This window comes from Marmota monax, unplaced genomic scaffold (assembly GCF_021218885.2).
Source record: "Marmota monax isolate L192 unplaced genomic scaffold, Marmota_monax_Labrador192_F-V1.1 WCK01_AAM20220418_F8-fsc00107, whole genome shotgun sequence".
NCBI classification, from domain to species: Eukaryota; Metazoa; Chordata; class Mammalia; order Rodentia; family Sciuridae; genus Marmota; species Marmota monax.
Window position 1 is genome coordinate 162,194 of NW_026693761.1, and position 17,294 is coordinate 179,487.

At 37.4% G+C, this 17,294-nt stretch overlaps 1 protein-coding gene and 1 pseudogene across 7 annotated transcripts in view; both read left to right on the plus strand.

The window, feature by feature from the left end:
* Bbs9 (Bardet-Biedl syndrome 9) overlaps positions 1-17,294 on the plus strand; it is a 498,145-nt gene that overhangs the window by 110,354 nt on the left and 370,497 nt on the right. The window lies entirely within an intron of this gene.
* LOC131424800 (V-type proton ATPase subunit D-like) lies at positions 921-4,192 on the plus strand (annotated as a pseudogene).

Genomic DNA, 17,294 nt, shown 5'->3' on the forward strand with positions numbered 1-17,294 from the left:
GTTTCAGTGAGCAGTATGAAATATCCTTCTTTGTCCCTTTTGATTAACTTTAGCTTAACATCTACTTTATTTGATACAAGGATGGAAAACCCTTGTTGTTTCTGCAGTCTATGTGAGTGGTATGAGTTTTCCCAACCTTTCACCTTCAATCTGTGTATGTCTTTTCCTATGAGGTCAGTCTCTTGGAGGTAGCATATTGTTGGGTCTTTTTTTTTTTTTTTTTTTTTTTTGATACAATCAGCTAGCCTATGTCTTTTTTTATAAATATTTTTTCAGTTATACATGGGCACAATATCTTTATTTGTTTTATTTATTTTTATGTGATGCTGAGGATTGAACCCAGTGTCTCATATATGCAAGGCAAGCACTCTGTCACTGAGCCACAACCCCAGCCCTAGCCAATGTCTTTTGATTGGTGAGTTTAGGCCATTAACTTTCAGGGTTATTATTGGGACATGATTTGGATTCCCAGCCATTTTTGTTATTTAACTTCACTTGGCTTTTCCTTTGATTAGCTTTTTCTTTAGTGTAACACCTCTCTCTGCTGATTTTCATTTTTTTTTCATTTCCTCTTCAGAGAATGTTTTGCCAAGGATGTTCTGTAGTGCAGGTTTTTTAGTTGAAAATTCTTTTAACCTTTGTTTATCATGGAAGGTTTTTATTTTATCATCAAATCTAAAGCTTAATTTTGCTGGATCCAAAATTCTTGTTGGCATCCATGTTTTCTTTTAGAGGTTGATATATGTTGTTCCAGGATCTTCCAGCTTTCAGAGAATGGGTTGAAAAATCTGCACATAACCTAATTGGTTTCCCCCTATATGTAATCTGATTCCTTTCTCTTGTGGCTTTTAATATTGTCTCCTTATTCTGTATGTTAGGCATTTTCATTATAATGTGCCTTTTTTTGTGGATGTGTTGTGATTTTGTACATTTGGAATCCTATAAGCCTCCTGAATTTGGTTTCCCCATTCATTTTTCATGTTTGGAAAATTTTCTGATATTTTTTCATTGAATAGATTGCACATTCCTTTGGTTTGGAACTCTATTCCTTCCTCTATCCCAATAACTCTTAAATTTGGTCTTTTTATGTTTTCCCATATTTCTTGAAAGTTCTGCTGATGATTTGTTACCATTTTCACTATGTTGTCTACATTCTTTTCAAGATTTTATATTGTCTGAGGTCCTATCTCTCACGTGGTCTAATCTGTTGGTGATGCTTTCATCTGAACTTTTAATTTGGTATATTGTTTCTTTCATTTCAAGGATTTTTTTTTGAACCTCTATCTCCCTATTGAAGTAATCTTTTGCTTCCTGTGTTTATGTAGCTCTTTGTCAAAATGATCTTTTGCTGCCTGTATTTGCTCTCTTATATCATCCTTTAATTCACAGAACATTTTAATTATGTACATCCCGAACTCCTTCTCTGTGATTTTTCTGCTGTGCTTGCTATGGATTTTAATAATGTGGTATATTGATTTGTTTGGGGCACTTTCTTTCCTTGTCTTTTCATATTGCCTGTGGTCTTTCTGTCTAGCTTTGTGGATCCAGGGCATTACCATTTTTACTCTATAGGCTTATAATGCCCCTGTAGGAATCCAATACCTTTCCTTTGATGTGAAGGACAATGTTAACAGATCCCAATATAAACAAAATACCACTTAAAAACAAATAATTGTTATTAAGATGTTTACAGTTTGGTCACAATGTACAGAAATGGTGAATTCAATTATTATCTGCAATATAAGCAGTAGGCTTAAAAAAGGATTTACAGTTTCTGATGGTGGACAAAGAATCGGGGGTGAGGTATAGGAAGATAAGTTGAGGAGGTAAGAGATGAGGATATACAGTTACTATATCTTAAGAATTGTGAGAGCCCACTCCCTCACATCTCTGGAAGCGGAAGTGAAAAATGGGTATCCCTGCTACCTCTTAGCAACCCGAGGGGTCATGTGACACAATCGTTGACTCTGGTTGAAGAAGGGACGGTGGTGGCCAGTACTGGAGCTCTTGCACCCTCTATTGCCCGGCCGGGATCCGAGCTGAACAGTCAGCCTCAGAATGTCGGGCAAAGAACAGATCGAAATCTTTTCCTCGCGAATGGCACAGACCATCTTGAAGGCTTGTTTAAAAAAAGAGCACAAACAGGCCGAAACCTCCTGAAAAAAAATCTGATGCCCTAACTCTTCGATTCTGACAGATCCTGAAGAAGATAATAGAGACTAAAATGTTGATGGGTGAAGTGATGACAGAAGCTGCCTTTTCACTATCTGAGGCCAAGTTCACAGCAGGGGACTTCAGCACCACAGTTACTCAAAATGTAAATAAAGCCCAAGTGAAGATTCAGCGAAGAAAGGCAATGTAGCAGGTGTTACTTTACCAGTATTTGAACATTACCATGAAGAAACTGACAGTTATGAACTAACTAGTTTAACCAGAGGTGGGGAACAGTTGGCTATATTAAAAAGGAATTATGCCAAAGCAGTGGAACTACTGGTGGAACTAGCTTCACTACAGACTTCCTTTGTGACTCTGGATGAAGCTATTAAGATAACTAACAGGTGTGTGAATGCCATTGCACATGTCATCATTTCCCGGATTGAACACACCCTTGCTTATATCATCACAGAGCTGGACGAAAGAGAGTGAGAAGAGTTCTATAGGTTAAAGAAAATACAGGAGAAGAACAAGATTCTCAAGTAAAAATGTGAGAAGGACTTGGAGCAATGGAAAGCAGCTGGAGTGGTGATGGAGCCTGCTAACCTTCTTGCTGAGGAGGAGGATGAGGATCTTCTGTTTGAATAATCTTGCCTGCTCTGTTTTTTCAGAAACCTCCAACACTGGTTCCAGTTTAATTCAGTGTAGGTTTGATACATGTGGCTATTTTTTGGCCTAAGAAATTCACTGGTCATAAAATTTACCTGGGTGTCCACTTATGGGGTTACTTTTGCAGACTCATAATTCAGTTATTTATCACAGGTGAATGGGATTTGTAAAACGTTCCCAGTAACTTACAGGATTTAGTTGCTGAAGTGTCATGCTGTTCCATTTCCATTGTGTTACACATGATCTATTTACCAAGCATTTTAGGACATATCCTTTAGGGAACATTAGTGGTCTTAAGCCAACTACAGTGGAGCTGCCTTTGCTCCTACCTACAAACCTTGGCGCTGTTGTCTGATGTTAGTGCAGTCTTGTTTCACTGTGATACTTCTCTCCTCAAGCTTTATGAAAATCTTCATTTCCTTGTGTGACAGATCTCTTCTTATCTGTCATGGAACAGTTCTGCTAATTTTAATGTGTGTTATAAACAGAGTAAAATGATTTAAAAAGTAGAAAAAAAAAAGAATTGTGAAAGAGAAATCTAAAGAAGAAGGTTAGTAGCAGGAGAATAGAGAGGTAGTAATTTTGGGTAGACAAGAGGGAAGACTGTAGAGTACATAAGACAAACACACATATATAATAAGAAAAATAAAAAATGTCAAAATAGTAAAAATTGGAGAGAGAGAAAAAGAGAAAAAACAAACAAACCAAAAAAGAAAGAATATACAACACAACTGTAATATACTATTCAGTTGTCTCAGTCCTCCAATATCCTAATTCATGAAAAGTACTCGGTTTCACATATGTTGGGGATGTAAGGATGGGAAAATAAAGAGGGAGAAGAAAGGAAAAAAAGTCTTAAAGGAAGGAACAAGGATTGTTTTGGTTGGAGATTAATATCTTTCCTGCTTCCCTTCTCATCCAATAAATAGGTGGGGTTGTCTGTTCTTAGTTGGTATCTCTGCCCTCAGGACTGTGGGGATTACCAGGGTGTGAGGGTTGGTCTTGGATGCAGGGCACCTATAAGTGGAGTATGACATCCACTTATACCACTGGGAGACTGCACCTCAAGGATCTCCTTTGCCATCTGCTCCTGTGATGTGGGTGCTGGGTCTTATCTTCTTATCTTGCCTGTAGACCTCACAGTTCCTGCCCTCTAAATTAGTCTCTAAAGTGTATTTCCCTCAACTTCTCCCTTTCTACTTCCTAATCAGGAATCTTTCTCTCTGGGAGTCTTGTGTGTTGCACTGTGGTGGCTGCGCACCTGTTGTGGAGGGCAGTTTTGAATAGGGCAGTCACTCTGCTGAGTTAGTGGCTGCTAGGGATTCTGGGAAATTAGAAAACCATGGGTACCTGGCTATCCAGTGTTCCAAACTGGTAGTTGCCCCAACTAAAGATGGTGATGGAGGTGACCCAAGATGGAGACTGCTGCTTTCAATAGTGGGGTGTGCGGTCGGGTGGGGGGAGCTGAGCGATGGCATTGTCAGATGCATTCAGAGATGAACTCTGTGTGTGCGGTGTTGTAACTGTTGGCTGTCATTAGAGCCTATGATGTCCCCAGGTGCAGGAAGGCTACTGTGAGTAGGAGACTATGGCAATAGCTGCCGAGTCCCAAGATGGAGGTGACAGTGGCGGGGGGGTGGTGAGCCCCACATTAGTAGATGGGGGTCCACAAGGGAGTGGCAGCTGGAGTTTCTACACGTGGGTAGGGGCTGAGTGTCCCTTGTGGGAGTGGTGTCTGGGAATTCTTTGCTGGTGTTGATGTTCATGGTCCCTCTAAGGCACCCGCTAGACCTGCATGGGTGAGTAGTAGTAGTAGTTTTCTAACACTGAGGTGGTTGTGATTCATGCGCAGCATCAGCTGTGGAGGGGTTCTCTATCACTTTCAGCAAAGCAATATTCCCACTAGTTGTGACCTGGGTCTTGGAGCTATGCAGAATGCTGCCTCTCTCTGGCCCGCCATCTTGGATTTCCCCCAGTGTCTTGCTTTTGTTGAGGCTGGCTTTGATCTCTCAATTCTCCTGCCTCAGCTTCCCCAGCCTCTGGGATTACAGGTGTGCACTACTGGGCCCCAGATAATCTTCTGTTTTGTATTAGCCAGAAGAAAACTTTGTACCTATGCTCTAATAATTACTAAATCTTTAAGATTTAATCTGAGTATATTTTGAAGTCAGAATTCTATAAAATATGGATGGATTGAAGGATCATTCTACTCCTTTGGTATCCACTTGGGGTTCCATAATTCATTCTTTATAGTTGAATGGTTTCCTTGGGTCCTACCCCGCCCTTCCTTTATTTTCTTGTATGAGGCTCTTTCTTTCTTTGGTACTGGGGTTTGAACCCAGGACCTTGAGAATGCTAGGCAAACTGAGTCATGCCCCCAAACCCAAAAGTTTACTAGAGTCCATTGGGAATGGTGGGTGTGAGCATGGTTAATAAAATAGAATGCCAGGACTTAAGGAGTTTTCATGTGAATATGGTGATGTATTATGGAACATTGTGATTGTCTTAATGATCATGGGCATCCTGGTATCTAGTCTTAATATTTGACATGGTTTCTTACTTTGATAAAAGATTGGTGTAATTGAATATCTATTTTTGGAGCACCAATAAGGGGCTATGTTCAAAGTTGCAGGCTAGACAATAATTCAAATAGCTCTATTGTCAAGAAATTTATGCGTCAGTTTTGGAAGTGGGGGGAAGATGTATCCACTTTAGCTCATCAGGAAAATTTTTTTCAGTACTAAGAGTGGGTGTTGGAAACTATACTATGGAAGAACGGAGGGAGGGTAGAATTGGAAAATGCTATGTGGAAGTAGTGGTATTGTATATTGGGGGCTGAGAATGTGTAGAAGGATTTTGTGAAGTTGAGATTGGAGAATGGAATCTGAAGGAAATGTGAACTAGATGAGAAAAGATATAAAAGCACTTATGGCAGAGTTATTTTATGTGGAGTATTTGGCTGGTGGGACTGGACGGCAGGAAGTACTGAAACCAAGGAGTTCTTTGAATGTCTTGTTTATGAATTGGCATTTAACCCTGGAGATACTGGAGTACTTCCAAAAAGGTTTTGAGTGGGTTGACAGCACAGTTGCATGTGTATTTGAAGATGATTATTTTGGTATATTTATTCTTATGACATTTATTAAAGATATAGCCTTTTAACTGCTTGCTTTAGAAGAAACCAGAGAAATTTAATAGACCAAATAGTGGTTAAATGGCACATTGAACTCTTGATAGGAATTGACAGTTCAGGAAATTTAAAGCTATTGTCATTATTCATAATTCATTTGATTTATCTGTTGAAATCATGTGAATTTAGACCAGGAATTTCCTGGCTATTATTTTTCCCCATAACTTTAATTAATTGATCATAGTTCAGTGTAGGTTACAGATGAGGAATATATTTTTACAAAACGAAGTTTTTTTTTTTTTTTTTTGGGCACTGGGTATTGAACCCAAGGCCTCATGCATGCTAGGCAAGCACTCTACCTCAGAGTTATATCCATAGCTCTGAAGAGGTACTTTTAAAATTTTCTATTGTTTAGCCCGAATGGTGGCACACACCTAAATCCTAGTGGCTCAGGAGGCTGAGGCAGGAGGATTGTGAGTTCAAAGCCAGCTAAATCAGTGAGACCCTGTCTCTAAATAAAACACAGAATAGGGCTGGGGATGTGACTAAGTGGTCTAGTGCCCCTGAGTTCAATCCTCAGTATCCTCCACCCCACCGCCAAAAAAATTCTATTGTTCAATGTTTTGGAAGTGCTCTCTGGGTTTGTTATTATGATTGGGTATTACTTTGAGAAATTTATCTCACTTGGAAATTAGTTATTTTTTTTTTAAATTTATACCCTAGTATTATATACATCCCTTAAGAATTTTTCCTTTGGAAGAGGGTGAAGAAAGGAATGCCGAGTACATGGCCTCTTCTGTATGATATCATCTGATCTGAGTTTCATATATTATATAGGGAGTGATTCTGCAAAAAAAAAAAAAAAAAAAGATCAGTATGAGAAAGAAAAGGGGAGAAGGAAGAGTGAAAGTGGGGAGGGAGGGAGAGGGAGTCTATGAATAAATATGTGAATGAGTGTGTGTCCTGGTGGTGAGGGTGACACTGCCTGTCAGCTCATCTTCCACTCCCAGATAGGTTTCTGGCACACTCACAATATACTTCTTTAGTGATTTAATTAGTTAATTTAGGGAAATTGCTATTTTGAGGAAAATAAACTGAAAATAGATGGAAACACATTTTGAACAACCAAGGGTTCACACAGACTTTAGTTCTGAGAAATTTCCCATAGTAATTAAGGTCTTAAAACCTCCTTGCTTTGGCAAAGAAGATGAATTTCTGATTGTGTGTGTGTGTGTGTGTGTGTGTGTGTGTGTGTGTGTCCATGTCCATCCTTTTTTTTCTTTGTAGAAATTTTTCCCCTTGAATTTTAAGCTTTTCACATAATATTTTTTAGATCAGCCTAGCAATAACAATTACCATTACAATAACAATTACAATAACAATTACAATTACCTGGCATGCTTACCAGGTTCTAAGGCAATGTGTATCTTTATTTTATTTACTACTTATAACAGCATCATGTAATATTCTCTCTGTACTACTGCTGTATAGATGAGGAAACTGATAGGGCTCTCAATACTGAAATAAAGATGCTTATCAGTTGATAAGCATGTCATCTTTATTAGCTGTCTGTGTGTCCTTCCATCCATTGCCTCTCTCCTAACGCCCTCCAACCAGCTCTTTTATAATTTATGTCTCTGTGCAGGGTGTGCCATCTGCTTTTACTTCTCTCATTGCCTGACAACTCTCTCTTAACCTACAAGACCCACATGTTATCTTTTTTCTGAAGCTTTCCCTGATTCTTTTAGACATGGTTAATCATGCTCTGATAGCTTTTAAATAATTTTAATATTTCTCAGTTCTTATATGGTTGTAATATTTAATCATTTGCCTCTTCATTTTCACTGAACTTTTTAAAATTTATTTATCCTAATTTGTTATATATGACAGCAGAATGCAATTTAATTCATATTACACATATAGAGCACAATTTTTCAAGTCTCTGATTGTATATAAAGTAGATTCACACCATTCATGTCTTCATACATGTACTTAGGGTAATGATGTCCACCATCTTTCCTACCTGCATGTCCCTTTCCTTTCCCTCCCACCCCTTTGCCCTATCTAAAGTTCCTCCATTCCTCCCATGCTCACCCTTTAATTAAATCATCCTCATATCAAAGAAAACATTTGGCATTTGTTTTTTTTGGGATTGGCTAAAACTCACTTAGCATAATATTCTCCAACTCCATCCATTTACCTGCAAATGCCATGATTTTGTTCTCCTTTAATGCTGAGTAATATTCTATTTTGTATATATATCACCGTTTCCCTATCCATTTATCTACTGAAGGGCATCTAGGTTGGTTCCACAGTTTAGGTATTGTGAATTGTGCGGGTATAAACATTGATGTGACAGTGTCCCTGTAGCTGGGTCAAATGGTGGTTCTATTCCAAGTTTTCCAAGGAATCTCCATACTGTTTTCCAGATTGGCCACACCAATTTGCAGTCCCATCAGCAATGTATGAGTGTGCCTTTCCTCTTGCATTCACTGAACTTTTTGAGGGTCGCAAATTTGTGGATTTTTTTGCATGGAGGATGTTGTTAAAACTTGATCATTTTATCTGTTGAAATAATTCTTCCAATATTTATTTTATGATGCAAGTGATGATATAACATTTAGGACCTTCTTTTAGACTTTTAACATTGCATTCATACTGAATCTATCACATATAATGCTAATTTAACGAGTGCTTGTTTTTTCCTTATAATACATTATTAACCTTGTTCACAGTTTAGAGGGAAAGGCTGTGATAAATAGCTTGGTGAAACACACAGTAGTGGTCTTTGTAAAGCTATTAAAGTTTGCTATTAAAATGAGACACATTAAAATGTCAGAAGACAAGTTCATAGGAAGAGTTAGTATGTAGACCCAATGTTTATTTTCTTGAGTCTTAAAGTAATTAGTTTCATGAAGTTATTTACTGAGGTAACACTTGAATAGTAGTTGAGAATTTGTGTACTTTTACCCGGTACATAATTTAAAATATTAGTTATTTAGCTCGATGCATGCATTCTATTTGTTGATTTCCTGTGTTTGCTTAGGGTTTTAAAATAACTTGTTTATTTATGCTGATGCTTTTAAACATAGAATCTAAATTAGATTCTGAATTATTATTATTATGCACAAGTTACTTTGAAAATGTTCAAACAAAAAGAATTTGAAAGAGTAATAAGACTAGCTCTTTTATTCAAATTACTACTGATGATTAAGCTTAGCTAGAGAGTAGTGTGTATCTCAAAACAATGGTGATAGTTTTATTTGTATGATGATACAAATGAAAAGTATAAAACTGATATGTAATGGCAAATTTATAACCCTGCAAGCTCTAGAAATCCACCTACTAGTTGTTTTTAAGGCAGTATCTATTGGAACCCTACTCCGATCATTTTTATGTGTTTGCTCATAGCAAACATGTTGTATCATTTTTGAATAAGGTTTGCACTAAAGATTAATGAGTTAGTATTTCAGTTTTTCTGTAACAACAACAACAAAAATTTTTTCCATGCTGCATAAAAAGAGAGGAAGTTCTACAGACTTTTGGACTCTTCTATTCCTATGTATCATTCTCTTGATGTTTCCTGTCTGCCTTTTTGACTATCTATACAGCTGTTTTTCAGACTTGGAGAAAGACCAAGTATTTTTGACAGCTGCATGCTGAACTGCAATATATGCTTGGCCACAGGTCATGTTTGCATTTTTTCCTTGTATTTTTTCTCATTGCAACGAAGAAATATGAGCATAGATTCAGAAGACATGTAGCATACTGAGTAGTGGTAGTCTTCTTTCATGTATGCCATTCCACTTGCTCTCTTGCATAGATTGCACAAGAAAGGAAAGGGTACAGAGAAATGAGGAAATGTCATCCGGGAGTGTCCCCTATGGGGCCCTCATTGCCATAATAATGAATTACGGAAAATGCTCTGGGTCGTGCATGGTAGAAATAACTTCTGGACTGGGGACCCACCCATACACACATCCTTCTACACACCATTTTAGTGAATAGACTATATAATTTAATAGAGAAAACTGTTAATCCAGCAGTCATTTCAGAATATAATTAGTTTATGTATCATGTTAAAGCTTTGACTACATGATATTTTAACACAAGGAAATGAGGTATGCTATTTAATAAATACTCATTTCATGAGGCTGTCATAATGGGACTTTACAGCTTTCATTCTCCATCCCCATAGGCACAAAAAATTATGTTTTTGAAAATAAACACTAATTTCCAAAGTCCTTTAAAAATGGTCTTAAAAGGTCCTTTCTCAATTTGTTTCCAGATCTTACAAATGATATTTCAAATCACAAGTTATTTTTTCTCTTTGCTTAAGATTAATAAAATAAATGTCTAAATTCTGATGAAATCTTCAACCTTCATAATTATTTTTTCTATATAGTGAAAGCATATTTTTTGAGGAAGTATCATTAAAATATTGTTATCTTAGTTTTTTTTTTTTTGTACTGAGGATTGAAGCCAGGAGTGCTTAATCACTGAATCACATCCACAGCCCTTTATATTTTATTTAGAAGCAGAGTCTCGCCCAATTGCTAAGTGCCTTGCTAAGTTGCTAAGGGTGGCTTTGAAACTCATGATCGTCCTGCCTCAGCCTCCCAAGCTTCTGGGATTATAGATGTGAGTCACTGTGCCCAGCTGTTGTCATCTTTTTGATCGATTGCTTTTATCTTTTATGCTCTGTTGATAAAACTTGATTCATTATACTGTGGATCAAATCTAAGTGACTCTGCATCTTCGTATAATGTGTTCCTTTTCTCTCCCAGAAATTTCTGTGTTTTTTACCTTGACTCCTATTCCCTTTGTCTGGCCTCTGCAGTCCACAATTCTTCCTACCTTTATCATGAAATCTTTCTCAGGAAGTTCACTATAATGAAACACTGCTTTCCTATAGCGTTTAGTCTATTTTATGCAAATGATGACTTCTGTGGTTCTTTCTGAACTGTACCCATAGAAAGCCTCTATGATTCCAGACCTTATCCTCCTTATGCATTACTCTCCAGGGAGAGTAACTTTATGTCATTTAGATTTGTATATTATTATGTGTGATTTTTTAAAAGTGGATGGAAATTTTGCCTTCCAGTGATTCAGTGATATATAATAGAGCTAAATAGATGCTGATTGGAATGCTATTCTGTCACTTTCTAATTCTTTGATATTAAAAATTAAATTCTGTGAGTTTTAGTCTTTTCATGTATAAAATGGGACTATTATCTAATTTTTAGAGTTATTGAAAATTATAGCAAATAAAATGGTTAAATGTTTAGCACAAGGCCAGATTATAAAAGGTACTCAATAAATGACAGTTTAGTTAATCTTGTTGTCCTGAATTTCTTATAGGTCTTAATATGATATCAAGCATGTGGTAAGCACTTCTTTGGGTATGGTTCATGGTTAGGTCATTGAAATATCTCCTAAAATCTCATTGCTTTTATGAAGTTTTCTTGTTGGCTCTGTTCAGACCTTCAAAACTTTCATGACTTTTCTGGACTGTTTCTTCTATTCTCATTGTCTGTAAGAGGAACCTTTGGTATGTATTCTGAAGTGGTTTCAAAATATGATTTGAAGGATTTATTTATTTATTTTTGAGTAATGTTTTGGATTGATTCCCACATTTTTCTAAACATTAGTAGTCAAGATTGTAACAAATAGAACATTTTTCACATACTTCAAATTCATTATGTGAAACACAGTAAAATCTCAGCCAATTCGAACTGCAGATGAATAAATTATTTTGCCTAGCTTACTTCAGCTCAACAAACATTTACTAATGCCAGGCATTTTATAGCTGCTGGAATTACAAGGATGAGTAAGACAGGGTTTCTGCCTTTGAGTTTAGTCTAGGGTTAATGAGAGACACAGAAACAGATCATTTCGGTAGATGATTTGTTCTAAGATGATGGTAGGATGGGGCTCTATGGGGTCACAGACACAAGGTGATTGAAGGGGAGAGAGGGGTTTATAGGAGGAGATGAGCTTCAACCTATGCTGTCTCTCACAGGAAAAATAGGTTGATTAATTTCATTCAGAATCAGAAACTCAATTCAAAATGGCTTTAATATAATGAGAATTTATTGCCAGAAAGTTCAGAGGTAGATTTGTCTCCAGATTAGCCTTGATGCACTGACTCAAATGATGCCTTATCTGGCTCTCTCTGAACTGTGCCCTTAGAAAGACTCTATGATTCCAGACCTTATCCTCCTTATGCATTACTCTCCAGGGAGAGTAACTTTTTCTCTAGTTTTAGTTTCATTTAGGGATTTGGTTTCTTTCATTGAGTATAAATTATACTCATCTCTGAACCAACCACTGTGACTAGTGAGATACTAATTGGTTTACGTAAGTCAGGGCCTAACCTCAAGCTTAGAATGAGGTCAGTCTCTCCCCATTCTGGCTAAGCATGTGAGGAGCATGGGAGGAGAGGAGATGGATGACCATGAGGAAGCTAGCAAATGTCCAGTAAACCAGGGGAAGAAAAGTGGAATTTTTTTTTGAGAAGGGAAAACAAAAGTAAGGATAATGCATGCATCATTATGATGTGTATGGAAAAATAACAAGCAGTTAAACTTTAATCCAACATGTAGCATGAAACTTTGAAAATAATTATATTAATTTTAATGCAATTGAATATTTATTACTACTGGATCTCATTTCCATACATTATTTAATTCTCACAAGTTAGGCACAGTGTCTGACAGATAAGGAAATTTGAGCCCAGGCTCACAGCTAAGAATTGGTGGAACTGGTATCAAATGTAGATTATCTGGCTCTGGAGGCAATCCGCTTAGAATTTACAGTGTATTAAGTATCTCCTCTGTGTTGCCAGAGGTTCAGGAAATTAGCTTCTGATGTCATCCATGTTTATGGGAGTCAAGAGTGCCAGGTTTCTTTGGGGTTCAAATTTTCTTCAATCCCTTCTTTTATTTATTTATTTTTTTCCCTTTCATGCTAAGGCTCTAAAACTTCAGCATGCATCTGAATAGTCTTGCAGCTCTGCCCCACTACTGGAGTTTCTGATTCAGTAGGTTTAGATTTGGATCCTAGAATTTGCATTTCTTAGAAGTTTCTAGATGATGCTGATGCTACTAGTTTGGGGACCACATTTTAAGAACTACTTCTTTAAGGCCTTTGAGAGACTAAAAATTCAGGGTTCAATGACAACCACATATTGAAATGAACACTCTTTTTTTTTAGCACTGGAGATTGAACCCAGAGATACTCTCACTGAGTGACACCCCAACCCCTTATTTTATTTTTTTTTTAAAATTTTGAAACAGGGTCTTTCTTAGTTGCTTAGTCTGGCCTTGAACTTTCAATCCTCCTATTTCAGCCACCAGAATAGCTGGGGTTACAAATGTGCATCACTATGCCTAGCATGAATACAAATTTTATTTATACTTCTACTTGCATGAACATATGCTCTGACCTCACAGTCTTTAATAATGCAGATATCAAGAGTATATTTTGGTTACTGTGATATCCTCTCCCACAGATCAAGGTCATTTGGTACATGCTTCACATACAAATTTATATATATTTAAACACTCCATTTTTATATACTTTTACTGTGAAAAGTGTTTAGAAAAAGTAACAACAACAGCTGGGTGGGTGGCATACACCTGTAATCCTAACTACTTGGGAGGTTAAGGCAGGAAGACTGCAAGTTTAAGACTAGCCTGGGCAATTTGGTGTGACCCTGTCTCAAAAATTAAAAAAGGATTGGGGATATAGTTCAGTGGTAGAGCACCTCTGGTTTTAATTCCCAGTATTGCAATTGATAAATAAATAATAATAATAATAATAAAAGAGTAACTAGAAGGAAGACCAGAAATGCAGAAGGAGGGGAGTAGGGGGAGGGAGAAAGGAAGGGAAAGTGGGGACTGAAATAGAGCAAATTATATTATATGCATGTATGGATATGTCAATGAATCACACTATTATATGTAACTATAATGCACTAACAAAAACATAAAAAAGAAAAAGTAGCACATACATTCATGTTTTTGCTCTTAAGAGTCAATGGTTGTAACTGTACATGTGTCTACAGACATACATTTTTTTGGTGAACTATTTGAAATAAGTTACAGACCTGTACCTCTTTTCTCATAGATACTTCAGCATATATCTTCCAATAAGAATGTTGTCTTACATGATCATAATACTGTGATCACACTTAAGAAAATTAACTGTAATTACTTAATGTTATTTAACATGGAGTCATATTAAAATTTCTTTAGCTCTGCTTTTTATCAGGTTGTGTTTTGGTGCCAGGATTTAATCAAAATCAAATTTTAAGAGGCATCAATAATGAATGGCTGAATCTCGAGAAAGAGATAGTTTTTGTGTTTTTTAGTACAGTATAGGTTTGGTTGCTTTAATGAAGACCCAGTTTAATGATGACTTAAATGAAAAAGAAGTTTATTTCTGTCATATTTTACCACCTGGAGATAAAGTGGTCCAGGATTGGTTAGGAGGGCTCTATTTTTCTCATAACTGAGGCCAAGACAGCTGCTTCAGACCTACTACCATCATGATTCTAAGAGGGGAGTGGAGTGCATAGTTGGCCCTTTTTAAGGGCATGCTTGAGAATTGTACATTTGACCTTTGCTCCTGTCTCATTAACATTGTTGTCCTATGATGTGTCTGTAATAGAGGACTGTAAATGTAGGCTTTATTTTGGATCACTATGTTTCTAGTGACAATTCATAGTTCTAGAACTAAAGAAAGAATGGCTATTGGAAGGAACAGTTAGCATCTCCGTCAAAGCTCTTTTTGCAAATGACTGAGTTATAGCAAGTTACATTAAATCCATGTAATAACTTTTCCTTTTTTGTTAGTACATTAGCTGTCACTGCTTACAGCTGATATTTATCTTTACCCTTTTTTAAATTTTTTTTTCTTTCTTTTTTTATTGGTTGTTCAAAACATTACAAAGCTCTTGACATATCATATTTCATAATTAGATTCAAGTGGGTTATGAACTCCCATTTTTACCCCAAATACAGATTGCAGAATCACATCGGTTACACATCCACATTTTTACATAATGCCATATTAGTAACTGTTGTATTCTGCTACCTTTCCTATCCTCTACTATCCCCCCTCCCCTCCCCTCCCATCTTCTCTCTCTACCCCATCTACTGTAATTCATTTCTCTCCTTGTTTTTTTCCCATTCCCCTCAAACCTCTTATATGTAATTTTGTGTAACAATGAGGGTCTCCTTCCATTTCCATACAATTTCCCTGTTCTCTCCCTTTCCCTCCCACCTCATGTCTCTGTTTAATGTTAATCTTTTCCTCCTGCTCTTCCTCCCTGCTCTGTTCTTAGTTGCTCTCATTATATCAAAGAAGACATTTGGCATTTGTTTTTTAGGGATTGGCTAGCTTCACTTAGCATAATCTGCTCTAATGCCATCCATTTCCCTGCAAATTCCATGATTTTGTCATTTTTTAGTGCTGCATAATACTCCATTATGTATAAATGCCACATTATTTTATCCATTCATCTATTGAAGGGCATCTGGGTTGGTTCCACAGTCTAGCTATTGTGAATTGTGCTGCTATGAACATCGATGTGGCAGTATCCCTGTAGTACGCTCTTTTAAGGTCTTCAGGGAATAGTCCGAGAAGGGCAATAGCTGGGTCAAATGGTGGTTCCATTCCCAGCTTTCCAAGGAATCTCCATACTGCTTTCCAAATTGGCCGCTCCAGTTTGCAGTCCCACCAGCAATGTACAAGTGTACCCTTTTCCCCACATCCTCGCCAGCACTTGTTGTTGTTTGACTTCATAATGGCTGCCAATCTTACTGGAGTGAGATGGTATCTTAGGGTGGTTTTGATTTGCATTTCTCTGACTGCTAGAGATGGTGAGCATTTTTTCATGTACTTGTTGATTGATTGTATGTCCTCCTCTGAGAAGTGTCTGTTCAGGTCCTTGGCCCATTTGTTGATTGGGTTATTTGTTATCTTATTGTCTAATTTTTTGAGTTCTTTGTATACTCTGGATATTAGGGCTCTATCTGAAGTGTGAGGAGTAAAAATTTGTTCCCATGATGTAGGCTCCCTATTTACCTCTCTTATTGTTTCTCTTGCTGAGAAAAAACTTTTCAGTTTAAGTAAGTCCCATTTGTTGATTCTTGTTATTAACTCTTGTGCTATGGGTGTCCTGGGAATTTGGAGCCCGACCCCACAATATGTAGATTGGAGCCAACTTTTTCTTCTATCAGACACAGAGTCTCTGATTTGATATCAAGCTCCTTGATCCATTTTGAGTTAACTTTTGTGTATGGTGAGAGAAGGGGATTCAGTTTCATTTTGTTGCATATGGATTTCCAGTTTTCCCAGCACCATTTGTTGAAGATGCTATCCTTCCTCCATTGCATGCTTTTAACCCCTTTATCAAATATAAGATAGTTGTAACTTTGTGGATTAGTCTCTGTGTCCTCTATTCTGTACCATTGGTCCACCCGCCTGTTTTGGTACCAGTACCATGCTGTTTTTGTTACTGTTGCTCTGTAGTATAGTTTGAAATCTGGTATCTCTATGCCACCTGATTCACACTTCCTGCTTAGAGTTGCTTTTGTTATTCTGGGTCTTTTATTTTTCCATATGAATTTCATGATTGCTTTCTCTATTTCTTCAAGAAATGCCGTTGGGATTTTGATTGGCATTGCATTAAACCTATAGAGAACTTTTGGTAATATCGCCATTTTGATGATGTTAGTTCTGCCTATCCATGAACAGGGTATATTTTTCCATCTTCTAAGATCTTCTTCTATTTCTCTCTTTAGGGTTCTGTAGTTTTCATTGTATAAGTCTTTCACCTCTTTTGTTAGGTTGATTCCCAAGTATTTTATTTTTTTTGAGGATATTGTGAATGGGGTGTTTTTCCTCATTTCTGTTTCAGAAGTTTTGTCGCTGATATACAGAAATGCCTTTGATTTATGCGTGTTGATTTTATATCCTGCCACTTTGCTGAATTCATTTATTAGTTCTAGTAGTTTCTTTGTAGACCCAGGAGCCCTATTTTCTTGAACGACTGGGCACACTCTCCGTGTTTGCCATTCCCTCAGACCCTAAGTTTGTGGAGCTTGGGGCTGAGAACCCTCAGCGAATTTTGCTTGCCCTCCGGTAGCCACGCCCCCGGTAGCTGGTGCAAGAGACCTCAGTTGTCAGCACTGTTGGGAGTGGTAGCCAGGGGTTCCGCGCCGCAGGTCCCGCACCACTCCTGATTCCCTCGTCTGACTATCGCGCTCATGGGAGAGCTGGGAGGGGCCCTTAAGGTTTCCCGGCTGTGTGGAGAGGAAGGGCTAGGGGGTTA